Raw genomic sequence first — 11,874 nt, forward strand, 5'->3', positions numbered from 1 at the left:
TCCCTGGGATCTGCCCTTGTAACTCAGCCTTCCAGTGAGGATGGAGAGAAGCCCACTAGGGGCTGTGAGTGAAGGAGTTCCCCGAGCTAAATGAGCAAAGGAAAATGTGGTCCATTATTAGCAAATCCTGTTGACTCTATCTTCAAAATATACCCATAATCCAACCACATCTCCCCATCTCCAGCACTGCTACCCTGATCCAAACAACCATCATTTCTCACCTGAATTATTTCAGTAGCTTTCTAATCTCTTGCAATAACCCCCCTGCTTCCACTCTTCCTCCCTTGCCCAAAGTCCATCCTCCACACCATACATGTCCTTTCAAAAGGCAGTTGAGCCACATTACTCTTCAGTTCAGTACTCACCCAACACATTCCCATTACTCCAAGAAGAAGAAGAAGAGGAAGAGGAGGGGGGGGAAGGGGAAGGGGAAGAAGAAGGTGAAGAAGAAGATGAAGAAGAAGAAGAAGGTGAAGAAGAAGAAGAGGAAGAGGAGGAGGAAGAAGAAGAAGAAAGAAGAAGAAGAAGGAGAAGGAGGAGGAGGAGAAGGAGGAGGAGGATAAAGAGGAGGAGGAGGAGAGGAGGAGAAAAGAGGAAGAGGAGGAAGAGGAGGAGGAAGAGGATGAGGAGGAAGAGGAAGAAAGAAGGAAGAAGAAGAGGAAGGAGAGGGAGAGGGAGAAGACGAAGACGACGACGACGAAGAAGACGAAGAAGAAGACGACGACGACGACAAAGAAGACGAGACGAGACGACGACGAAGAAGAAGAAGAAGAAGAAGAAGAAGAAGAAGAAGAAGAAGAAGAAGAAGAAGAAGAAGCAGCAGCAGCAGCAGCAGCAGAAGAAGAAGCAGAAGCAGAAGCAGCAGCTCCTTGTCATGGCCTGCAAGATTCACACCCTGGCCCCAGCCCACCTCTCTGACGGCATCTCACACCAGCCTCCCCTCGCTCACTCCTTTCTAACCACACTGGCCTTAGTCTGTTCTGCAAAACCTGTTCCTGCCTGAGGGTCTTTGCAGGATCTATTTTCTCTGTAAGGAAAGCCTTTCCCCCATATCCTCACATGACAGTCTGTGACCTAGGTCTCATCTCAGACGTTAGCTACTCGCGGAAACCTTCCTTTTCCATCCTATCCTAAGTTTCTCTCTTGGGTCACTCTCCATCACATTTCTCTGTTTTATTTTGCTCCTAGCAGTTACCACTACTAGTAACTGCCTCATTTATGTATTTGTTTATCATTTATTGCCTGACTGTCCACGCACACGCACGCTGAAATGCACAGTCCGTGGAGCAGGTATCTGTCTTGGCTGCGGAGCCTAGAGCGGCGCCTGGCACGTAGTGGCTCTCAATAAATATTTATTCAATCAGAGAGCGTACAAAGGGCGGAGCTGAGAAAAGAGCCGCGCTTCTCCTGGAGGCCACACGAGGGCGCTGCTCCCCACAGACCAGATTGCTAGGGCCGCTTCCTTAGGCTCAGTGGCTGCGGACCTGCCGGGGCGCTGAGATAGAGATGCCGAGATGGCAGGGAGGGATCCTATATCCTCATCCTTGACCTGGCCCACCGCGGAATGGCCCGGAGGGATGAGGGCTTGGGGAAGCACAACAGGATGGGGAAGGGAGGGCCAATCAGGCTCATCTGAATGTAGGTCAGCCACACCCCACATATTGAATATCAAGAATCCATCCCCTGAGAAAGGGGACCCAGGCCAGCCCTCCCCAGAGCCTCACGTCTGGTCCAAGGAGGTCCCAGGGCAGGAATTAGAAGAATGTGTCACTATATTTCCAGTTGGGGAGGGGTGCTGAGTCTGAATGAGAAGGTGGTTTCACTGCCAGGAGGAATAGAAACTGGCCTAGGGCCTGAATGGGCCTTGAACCCCTGTGACCACTCACTTCAAGAATGTGCCCGACATTAAGGACAAGTGACTCAAAGGAGCCTGAGGAGGATGGGAGCAAGGATTTGGCGTACCTCCCCCACATGCACATACACACATGTTCCCTTCCCACCCAACTCCTGCCAAAGTTCAGAGTGTCTATCCTTGCCCTTTCTGTGGCCCCAACTACCCTGGCTCCCAGTGCTGCCTGGAGTAGTGGGCCACCATGCCTCCACCCTCTCCAGGTCTCACTTCCACCTGTGGACCTGAGTGCCCTGAGCTGGGTAGGCCGGTGAGGGTTGGCCCGTGGGCACCAGTGGTCTCCCAGACAGGGCCCAGGGAAGGTGTGCTGTGTGGGTGAGCAGTGCTATGTGGGTGAGCAGCCCTGTGTGTGGCCGCTGTAAAAAACCCTGGCCTAGGAGTTCAAAGACTGGTTCTCACCCTGGCTTAGTTACAGACTTATTGGATGTCTTTGAGTAAGACCCTTCCCTTCTCCAAGGCTCCATTTTCTTACATGTAAGTGGAGACAGTTGGGGTAGATTATTTCCAAGGTTCAAAGCATACTTTCATGCAGTACACTGTATCTTAAGGGAGAGGAAGTGGTCTCGGGAATAGGATGCTTGGCTTGCTCACTTTCGGCGAGCGGAGAAGAGGTTTATCTTTGCTGAACCTAAATTTTCTTTCTTTCTTCCTTTCTTTTTTTGACACAGGGTCTTACTCTGCCATCCAGACTGGCATTCAGTAGCAATGATAGCTCACTGCAACCTCAAACTCCTGGGCTCAAGTGACACTCCTGCCTCAGCCTCCTAAGTAGCTGGGACTACAGGCACGTGCCACCAAGTCTGGCTAACTTAAATATTTTGTAGAGGGAGGGGCTCATATGTTCCCAGCTAGTCTCCAACTCCTGGGTTTAAGCAATGGCTTCCCATAGTGCTAGGATTACAGGCATGAGCCTCCATGCCCAGCCCCTTACAAGGTTTTCAACACTTTAAAAAAACAAAACAAAGAAATGTTATTGGCTGGCCACGGTGGCTCACACCTGTAATCCCAGCACTTCGGGAGGCTGATGTAGGCCGATCACCTGAGCTCAGGAGGTCGAAACCACCCTGAGCAACATGGCAAAACTCCATCTCTACAAAAAATACAGAAAACTAGCTGGGCATGGTTGCACACGCATGTGCTAATAGCTACTCGGGAGGTTGTGGTGGGAGGATCGCTTAAGCCCAAGAGAGGCTGCGGCTGCAGTGAGCCCAGATGGTGCCACTGTACTCCAGCCTGGGCAACAGAGTGAGACCCTGTCTCAAAACAAAGCAAGACAAAAACAAACTTATTGTTTAACTCATTTAAAAATAATATATAAATTAATATAAATTAAAATATTTATTAATGTGAGTCTAATTATAGATTCACAAGAAATTGCAAATCTCCAGCTTTCATCCAGCTTCCTCTGGTGGTAACTTCTTTCATGACAGTAGTACAATATCAAAACCAGAAAAATGACATAGGTACTATATTATTAAATAGACTATAAGCCTTAATCAGATTGCATCAATTTCTGTATGCACTCATTTGTGTATGTGTGTAGTTTAATGAAATTTTATCACATTTATATGTTTACTTACAACAAGCTGGGCAAATTGTACAATTTCCTTAAGCCCAATTTATAAAACTAGGGTGTTAATACTAACTTCCTCAGAGGAGTGTTATGAGAATTAAGAGATAATGTGTATAAAGTGCGTAGAAGCTGGGCACGGTGGTTCATGCCTGTAATCCCAGCACTCTGGGAGGCTGAGGTGGTGGATCACGTGAGGTCAGGAGTTTGAGACCAGCCTGGCCAACATGGTGAAACCCCATCGCTACTAAAAATACAAAAATTGGCCGGGCGCAGTGGTGGGTGTCTGTAATCCCAGCTACTCGGGAGACTGAGGCAGGAAAATCGCTTGAACCCAGGAGTCGGAGTCTGCAGTGAGCCGAGATTGTGCCATTGCACACCACCCAGGGCAACGGAGCGAGACTCCGTCTGTCTAAAAAAAAAAAAAAAAGAGAGAGACATAAATAACAAGTAAATATTTAAAGAATGGGCTGGGTAAGGTGGCTCATGCCTATAATTCTAGCACTTTGTGGAGAATTATTTGCGGCCAGGAGTTTGAGACCAGCCTGAGCAACATAGCCGGACCCCATCTCTTAAAAAAAAAAAAAAAAAAAAAAAAAAAAAAAATTTTTTTTAAGTTAGGCATGGTGGCATGTGCCTGTAGTCCCAACTACTCAGGAGGCTGAGGCAAGAGAGTTGCTTCAGCCCAGGAGTTCGAGGCTGCAATGAGCTGTCATCACACACCCTATACTCCAGCCTAGGCAATGGAGTAAAACCCCAACTCTGAAACAAAATGAAAATGAAGAATGACTAGAGAGCCCCATAATTAAATCAAATTGGAAGGGAAAGAAATTGTCTGCTGGGTGTGGTGGCTCACACCTGTAATCCCAGCACTTTGGGAGGCCGAGGAAGGAGGATCACTTGAGTTCAGGAGTTGGAGACCAGCCCAGACAATATAGTGATATGTCATCTCTACTGAAAATCAAAAAAATTAACTGGGCATGATAGTGCACCTGTAGTCCCAGCTACTTGGGAAGCTAAGGTGGGACAATCACTTGAGCGTGGGAGGTCAAGGCTGCAGTAGGCTGTGGTCACGCCACTGCACCTCAGCCTGGGTGACAGAGCAAGATCCTGTCTAAAAAAAAAAAAAAAAAAAAAATCCTCAAAATGCTAGGCTAAGGATAACAACTGAAACTGAGTCTCAAAACTTAACTGTGAGCTTCCTGGCAGTTGAAACAAAAAAAGAACATAGAGTTCCACAACTGTTATTATCTAATAATAAAAGGAAGTACCTATACCAGATAGCCATGACAGTCAAGACTGCATTACCAGAGGAATTTGTTACATGGGACCTTATATGGAATAGTATCTGGAAGAGCACTTTTACAAGGGATATATAGAAAAGCTTTTTGTTGTTGTTGTTGTTGTTCTTTTAGACACAGTCTTGCTCTGTAGCCCAGGTGGAAGTACAGTGACACGATCATGGCTCACAGCAGCCTCAACTTCCACCTCCTGAGCTTAAGCAATCCTCCTACCTCAGCGGAGTTGGGACTTTTGTCTTTTTTGTAGAGGCAGGGTCCCACTATGTTGCCTAGGCTGGTCTTGAACTCCTGGGTTCAAGTGATCCTCCCACTTCGGCCTCCCAAAGTATTGAGATTATAGACATGAGCCACCACACCCAGCCATAGAAAGACTTTTCATGTGAGTATCTCTTGTGTCGGTGGTTCTCAATTCTTTCAGAATCAATATTTCCTTTTTTTATGACAAATAATATTGTTAATATCCCTTTGCTATCATGAAATGAAGTTTAAAGATAATATTCTGTCTGCACATTTACTCTAAAGAAATTAATAATGGCTGGGTATGATGGTTCACACCTTTAATCCCAACAAGTTGGGAGGCCAAGGTGGGAGGATTGCTTGAGCCCAGGAATTTCAGACCATCCTAGGCAAAATAGTGAGACCCCATCTCTACAAAAAATTAAAAATTAGCTGAGTGTCGTGATGCATGCCTGTAGTCCTAGCTACTTAGGAGGCTGAGGCAGGAGGATCGCTTGAACCCAGGAGGCTGAGGCTGCAGTGAGCCATGATGGTGCTACTGCATCCCAGCCTGAGCAACAGAGCAAGACCCTCTCTCTACAAAATAATAAAAATACTCTAATTAATATAAAAGAGAAAATGATTTTAAAAATAACATTACTTCAATTGGCAAATGCCTGCTCACAACTACTCAGAAATCTGAATGAAGTAGCCCATTGATTACAATCACACAGACTTCCCTTGAATGTCACAGCTATAAATACTGACTGATAACAGGTGCGTTGTATTGGTAGCTCAGATATCACCAAAATGAACAATTCACACTAATTTCATTCCTGGAAGTCATTGCAAAAACTCTTGTTATATTTTTGTGTAAATTAGAGATGATTCTAGGCTCAAGTTATTATAACCAAGATTTGTACCGATAGGTGTCTGGTAGGACACTCAAAAGCAGGTAATTTCCTGACCCCTTTTTCTCCCAAATGCCTGAGGACTCCTCAATCAGTAACAACTAAATTCCTGAAATGTCCCCTAGGGGGCAGTACCTCCTTCTTTGCAAACCATTGTCTTAGACCAACCCTTAGTTACAAAAAACGAGCAAATGGATAATGTGAAATTGTTAAACTGCAGACCTGCAACTGCCTTTCTAAGAGTAACCGAACTTGTACATTCCTGGTACAGAATGTGATGTGACCGCATTCCAAGGTTAAGCACCGGAAAAGTTAACAAGTTAACAGGAGCTCTGACCTATTTATATAGGGCTTTTCATTTTGCCAAGCACTTCAGAGATGCTATCTCCTTCAGTTGTCACAAGACCCTCCTAAGTAGATTGTTATTCTCCCCACTTATAGACAAAGAAGCTGAGACACAGAGAGAAAGGTTATCATGCCCTGTAAATCAGGCACTGTCGATTGTTATAGAATTGTCTCCCCGAGTTGTTTTTTTTTTTTTTTTTTTTTTTTTTTTTTTTGAGACGAAGTCTCGCTTTGTCGCCCAGCCTGGAGTACAGTGGTGCCATCACAGCTCCTCCACCTGCCGGGTTCAAGTGATTCTCCTGCCTCAGCCTCCTGAGTAGCTGGGATAACAGGCGCCCGCCACCACGCTTGATTAATTTTTTTTTTTTTTTTTGAGACGGAGTCTCACTCTGTCACCCAGGCTGGGGTGCAGTGGTCGGATCTCAGCTCACTGCAAGCTCCGCCTCCTGGGTTTATGCCATTCTCCTGCCTCAGCCTCCCGAGTAGCTGGGACTGCAGGTGCCCGCCACCTCGCCCGGCTAGTTTTTTGTATTTTTTAGTAGAGACGGGGTTTCACCATGTTAGCCAGGATGGTCTCGATCTCCTGACCTCGTGATCCACCCGTCTTGGCCTCCCAAAGTGCTTGGCTAATTTTTGTACTAAAAAATAGAGCCCAGGTTTCGCCATGTTGACCAGGCTGGTCTTGAACTCCTGACCTCAGGTGATGTGCCCACCTCGGCCTCCCAAAGTGCTGGGATTACAGGCATGAGCCACTGTGCCCAGCCTCCTCAAGTCTTTTGACAGCAACATGACAGCAAACATTCATGATGAACATTACTGGCTGGCACCTGAATGCATGGTAATTGTTTCAAGTTCTCATTTTTCACTTGAGGAATCTGAGGCTTGAAGAGAGAGATGAGTTGTGTAATGAGGGAGGAATCACTTCCTCTCTGTGCTGGCCAACACAGAGGGGATGGCTGTAGGGGCAAAGTCCTTGGTCTGGAGATGTTAATCATTTGAAGTCACAAAAATAGGCCCAGAAATAGAGAAGGATGGTTTGGGATCCAGCACATTATAAATATTCCTTCCTCAGCATCTTCTGGAGATGATAGGGATTCCTGAAGTCCCCTCACCTCCAAAAGCCTCTCCCTATCTCATCCATTCCTATCCTTCATCCTATTCAAATGGATCCTAGCCCCAAACAATCAGACAGCAGAGCTTGTTCATCCCTGAATAGGCATGAAGCACGCTACTTCCAGGTGCCCAGCCAGCATAAGGAGGTACACGGGGACTCCAAAGGGCAGGTCTGAGTTCTAATCGAATCCAGCTGTATGCCCAAACTGCTTGATTCACTGTCTCAGATGGGGTGAGAGAAGCCAGCCTGGGCCAAGGAGCAATGACCCCTCATCCTGACTTTCCAAGTTTGGGTAACTCTGGGCTCATGGTCAGACCCACCCTCAATGGCGGTGCCCTTCTTTACCCCTCTCCCCAACCCAGCAGAGCTCAAGGGCTGTGCAGGACTCACTTCTTGTCAGAGGGGAATGAGAAGGCAGCTGAATCCTCTCCTACAGCGGGCACAGCTTCCCTCTGACCTCTGAGCCTGAGTTGCTTTTTTGGGTTGAGGTTTCCAAAACTCTGGGTGGCCTTGCAGATCTAGCATCTCTTTGATAAGTATGGCCAGCTCCGAGAAAGGAACACTTAATCTCTGAGGATGGCTAGCTCATGATAAACCAACATTTTATTCAAATTCCCACTTAAAAAGAAAAAGGAAAGAAAGCAAGAAAAAATTTGGTCATAATAACAGCTGTCATTGAGTAAGTACCTACTATGTGCAAGGCATATTCCGCTTTATACACATGATATGACTGAATCATCACAAAAGCCCTATAATAATAACTACTATTATTGTCCCCACTTTTCAGATGAGCAAACTGTAGGTAAGAGAAATTGAATAACATGTTCAAAGAAAAAAAAGAACCAAAATTTGAATCCCCAAGTATCCTACTCCCAAGACTGTATCCATTTCATTAGCTGCCCTGCTGTCCTTACCTAATCCTCCTTCCAGCCTAGTGAGCCAGAGATCCTTATCATTATCCCTCAAGACAGATGAAGGACCGAACCTCAGTAAAACCATCCACAGAAGCATAGAGACAGCAGCTGTCGTTTCATCCATTTGAGTGTTGAGCTCAGGAGAGCACAAGCCCAAGTGAATGAGGGGGTTTCAAACTGAGGCTGAGATACTCACTAGCTGGGTGACCTTGGGATGTTACCTTTTTAAGCTTCAATCCTTTAAAATGCAGATGATGATAACAGTGTCTAGTTTGGGGGATGTTGTGAGGATCAAGCAAGATAATGCATGTGCAGTGTTGAGTACAGGGAAATTGTCATTACTGAAAGTTTCTCTGCCTCAGAGGTTCAGATTTTTTTTCAGATGTTTGGCATGTTATCCTGATGAATCATGTAGACCAGTGCTTCTGAACAGGGCTGATGTCAGAATTACCGGCCTAAAGTACACATGTTCGGGCCCCACCCAGGAGATTTTTATTTAAGCAGACTGGGGTAGAGGGGTAGAGCCTATGGCTCTTTATCTTTAATAAACTCCCACAGCTGGGCACTATGACACATGCCTATAGTCCCAGCACTTTGGGAGGCTGAAGTGGGAGGATCATTTGAGCCCAGAAGTTCAAGGCTGCAGTGATTTAAGATCGAACCACTGCTCTCTGGCCTTTGCAACAGAGTGAGATCCTGTCTCAAAAAAAGTAGTAGTAGTAATAATAATAATAATAATAATAATTCCCAGGTAATTCCGATGCACAGCCAGGTTTTTGTATAGAAATCTCGACCACAGTGGAGAAGGAACTCTGGTTTCTCTTCAAGTCTCCTTCTCTCCTTTCTTGTCACCACTAGCACCCCTGTCTTTTTTTTTTTTTTTTTTTTTGAGACGGAGTCTCGCTCTGTCGCCCAGGCTGGAGTGCAGTGGCCCGATCTCAGCTCACTGCAAGCTCCGCCTCCCGGGTTTATGCCATTCTCCTGCCTCAGCCCCCCAAGTAGCTGGGACTACAGGCGCCCGCCGCCTCGCCCGGCTAGTTTTTTGTATTTTTTAGTAGAGACGGGGTTTCACTGTATTAGCCAGGATGGTCTCGATCTCCTGACCTCGTGATCCGCCCGTCTCGGCCTCCCAAAGTGCTGGGATTACAGGCTTGAGCCACCGCGCCCGGCCAGCACCCCTTTCTTCAAAGCCCTTCCTACTGGTAAGCAAGTGCTCTCTCCAAATCAAGAACTCTGGCCTAGCAGTGAGTCAGCAGCACTCAGAGTCCCATGGAGCCTGCCTTTCTGGAGGCCGAGGAATCCCGCATGGGCTGGGAAGCAGGATGCTAGGGTTTCTGCTCTGCACTTGCCCCCTTCTGACTCACTGGTGGCTCAGGGCTAATCAGTCTCCAAGCCTCAGTTTGCTCATGGTCAATAGACAGTCAATAAAAGCAGGCTTGCCCGTCTGAACTCTGCTTCCTTAGGACTGTGTTCCTGGCATTTGACAACCTGACATCCAGAGAGCAGATGGGGGAGACCTGAGCAAGAAGAGGGGACGATATGGAGGAATCCTGCATGACAGTGCTGTCTCATTTACATCTCATATGATTCTCACAATAATGGTTATTAAAATCCAGTGTCTACCTTGGCTTATAATGTCCTCTTTTATGTGTTGCTAGCCTTTGTTCTAGTATCATCCCATATCTCTCCTTTTTTGGCCCTCTTGCTTTTCCTTGAATGTTCCAAGCTTTTTTCTACTTCAGAGTCTTTGCACTATTTGCACATCTTGGAATACTTTTGTCATGGATGATCCCAAGTCTGATTTCTTCTTCTCATTCAGGCTTCAGCTTACATGTCACCTGCTCAGAGAAGGCTTTGCTAATCAGTCTAAAGTGTTATCCTGGGCACTGGAACATATTATCCTACAGCACATCATTGTATTTTAACTTTCCTCTTAGCAGATATCACTATAGGATATGTTTTTCCTTGTTTATTTCCTTAATGTGCTGCCTCTTTACTATAGAATATAAGCTCTGTGAAAGCAGGTCCTGGGCTGTCTTATTTATTTCTATGTCCCCATTGCCTCCCAAAAATGTTCAGTTAATGTTTATGGAATAATTGAGTTAATGAGGTTGCCTCAGCATGAATTGTGATTTCTTTTCTTTGCTCAGAGACATCCAAGGTTCTGAGAGGGGAAGTGACTGTCCCAAATACAATTCAAGCTTTTTATCTTCTTTTTTCAGGCCCTTCCTGTAAAACCTGGCTGACACACAAACCTAGCTGGGGTGAGGCTCCAGGTGTGATGAAAGTTTGGAGTTGCCCCATGAATGGGACTGAGGCTGATGTGGGGGTGAGAAGGCGGAAGGACAGAGCATGTGAAGGGAGAAAGGCAGGCTAGGACAGGAGGGCAGGGTGTGAATCTGGCAAGGGTGGGGGAAAGGGGGTGATTTGACCATGTGTCAGGAAGTGTTTCTCTCCACCCTCCCCTGGGGAGAGCCTTGACCCCAAGGTGGCTTTGTTTTGGGGAAGCAGGTGGCCAGGCAGCTGCTGACGGAGGGTAAAGGCATGGCTTGGGCGGTGACCATGCACTGAGGTCCTAGGCCCGATACTGATCACCCAAAAGGATAATCTAACAGTGGCTCTTAGCCAAATAGGTGACAGGTGAGCTTCCGTCTGAAACCAGCCCAACTATACCATAAAGCCTCAGATCTGGCCTGGGGAAGGCAAGGGATCTAGGGAAGGGAGAGAAAAGAGGCCTCTAAGGAAATAGAGTGGTCAAGTGATTAGTGATTATTATTAACAGCAACAATAATAATGAGTCACATTTATTGAAAGCTTATAGTGTGCCTGGCACTATACTACTTTTGTGTGTTCCCGCATTCATTTCTCAAAAAGCTCCCTACAAAGTAGTCATTATTATTATTGTTATTATTTTTTCCATTTGAGAGATGTCAAAACTGAGGCTCAGTGAAATTAAGTTTCTTGTCCAAGGTCACACAGTAAGTAGCAAAGGCAGGATTCAAACTCAGGTCTGTAGTGATTCCAGTGCACTATGGAAACCTAGGCCTGGGTTACTGGAGCAAGTTAAGAGGGCAGGGCCAGACTGACCCCTGCAAAGGTGGGGATAGGGAAGGACAGTGGGATAGACTGTGTATAAATAGCAGGCCTGTTTTTATCCCTACACACAGGCAGAATCAGGCAAGTGCTCTATCTGGCACAATTTCAGGGCTCTGAAAGCCAACCCAGCCCTATGTCAAACAACTCTCGCCCCAGCCACGTCCCTGGAAACTGAAATACCTACTGAGAGACTCATCTCTTTGGTCAGGACAGTGACTCCAGAAGACCCCTGTAAAAGCACATGGGTTGGAAGAGAAACACCTGGTGCCTGTGAACCAGCAATCTAGGTTAGCCAGCTGGGTCCTATGGGAGGGAGGCTCATTTTTTATGTTGAGGAAAAAGATGGCAGTCAAAGGCAAGGAAAAGAATAAGGCTTGTTTCACAACCTGTGTCTCTCCAATTTCAGAAGCCTGGGAATTACAACCCATAGTTCAAAAATCTTAATGTCCCCTGAGGGAAGATGGGAGGAAGCCACTCCAGCGACTGGTAGAGTACTAA

The 11,874-nt window shown here is 46.4% G+C and overlaps 1 protein-coding gene across 2 annotated transcripts in view; it reads left to right on the forward strand.

Moving 5' to 3' along the window:
* The window catches only part of PFDN1 (prefoldin subunit 1), a 381,910-nt gene that overhangs the window by 265,834 nt on the left and 104,202 nt on the right, over window positions 1-11,874 (forward strand). The window lies entirely within an intron of this gene.

This window comes from Macaca thibetana, chromosome 6 (genome assembly GCF_024542745.1).
Source record: "Macaca thibetana thibetana isolate TM-01 chromosome 6, ASM2454274v1, whole genome shotgun sequence".
NCBI classification, from domain to species: domain Eukaryota; kingdom Metazoa; phylum Chordata; class Mammalia; order Primates; family Cercopithecidae; genus Macaca; species Macaca thibetana.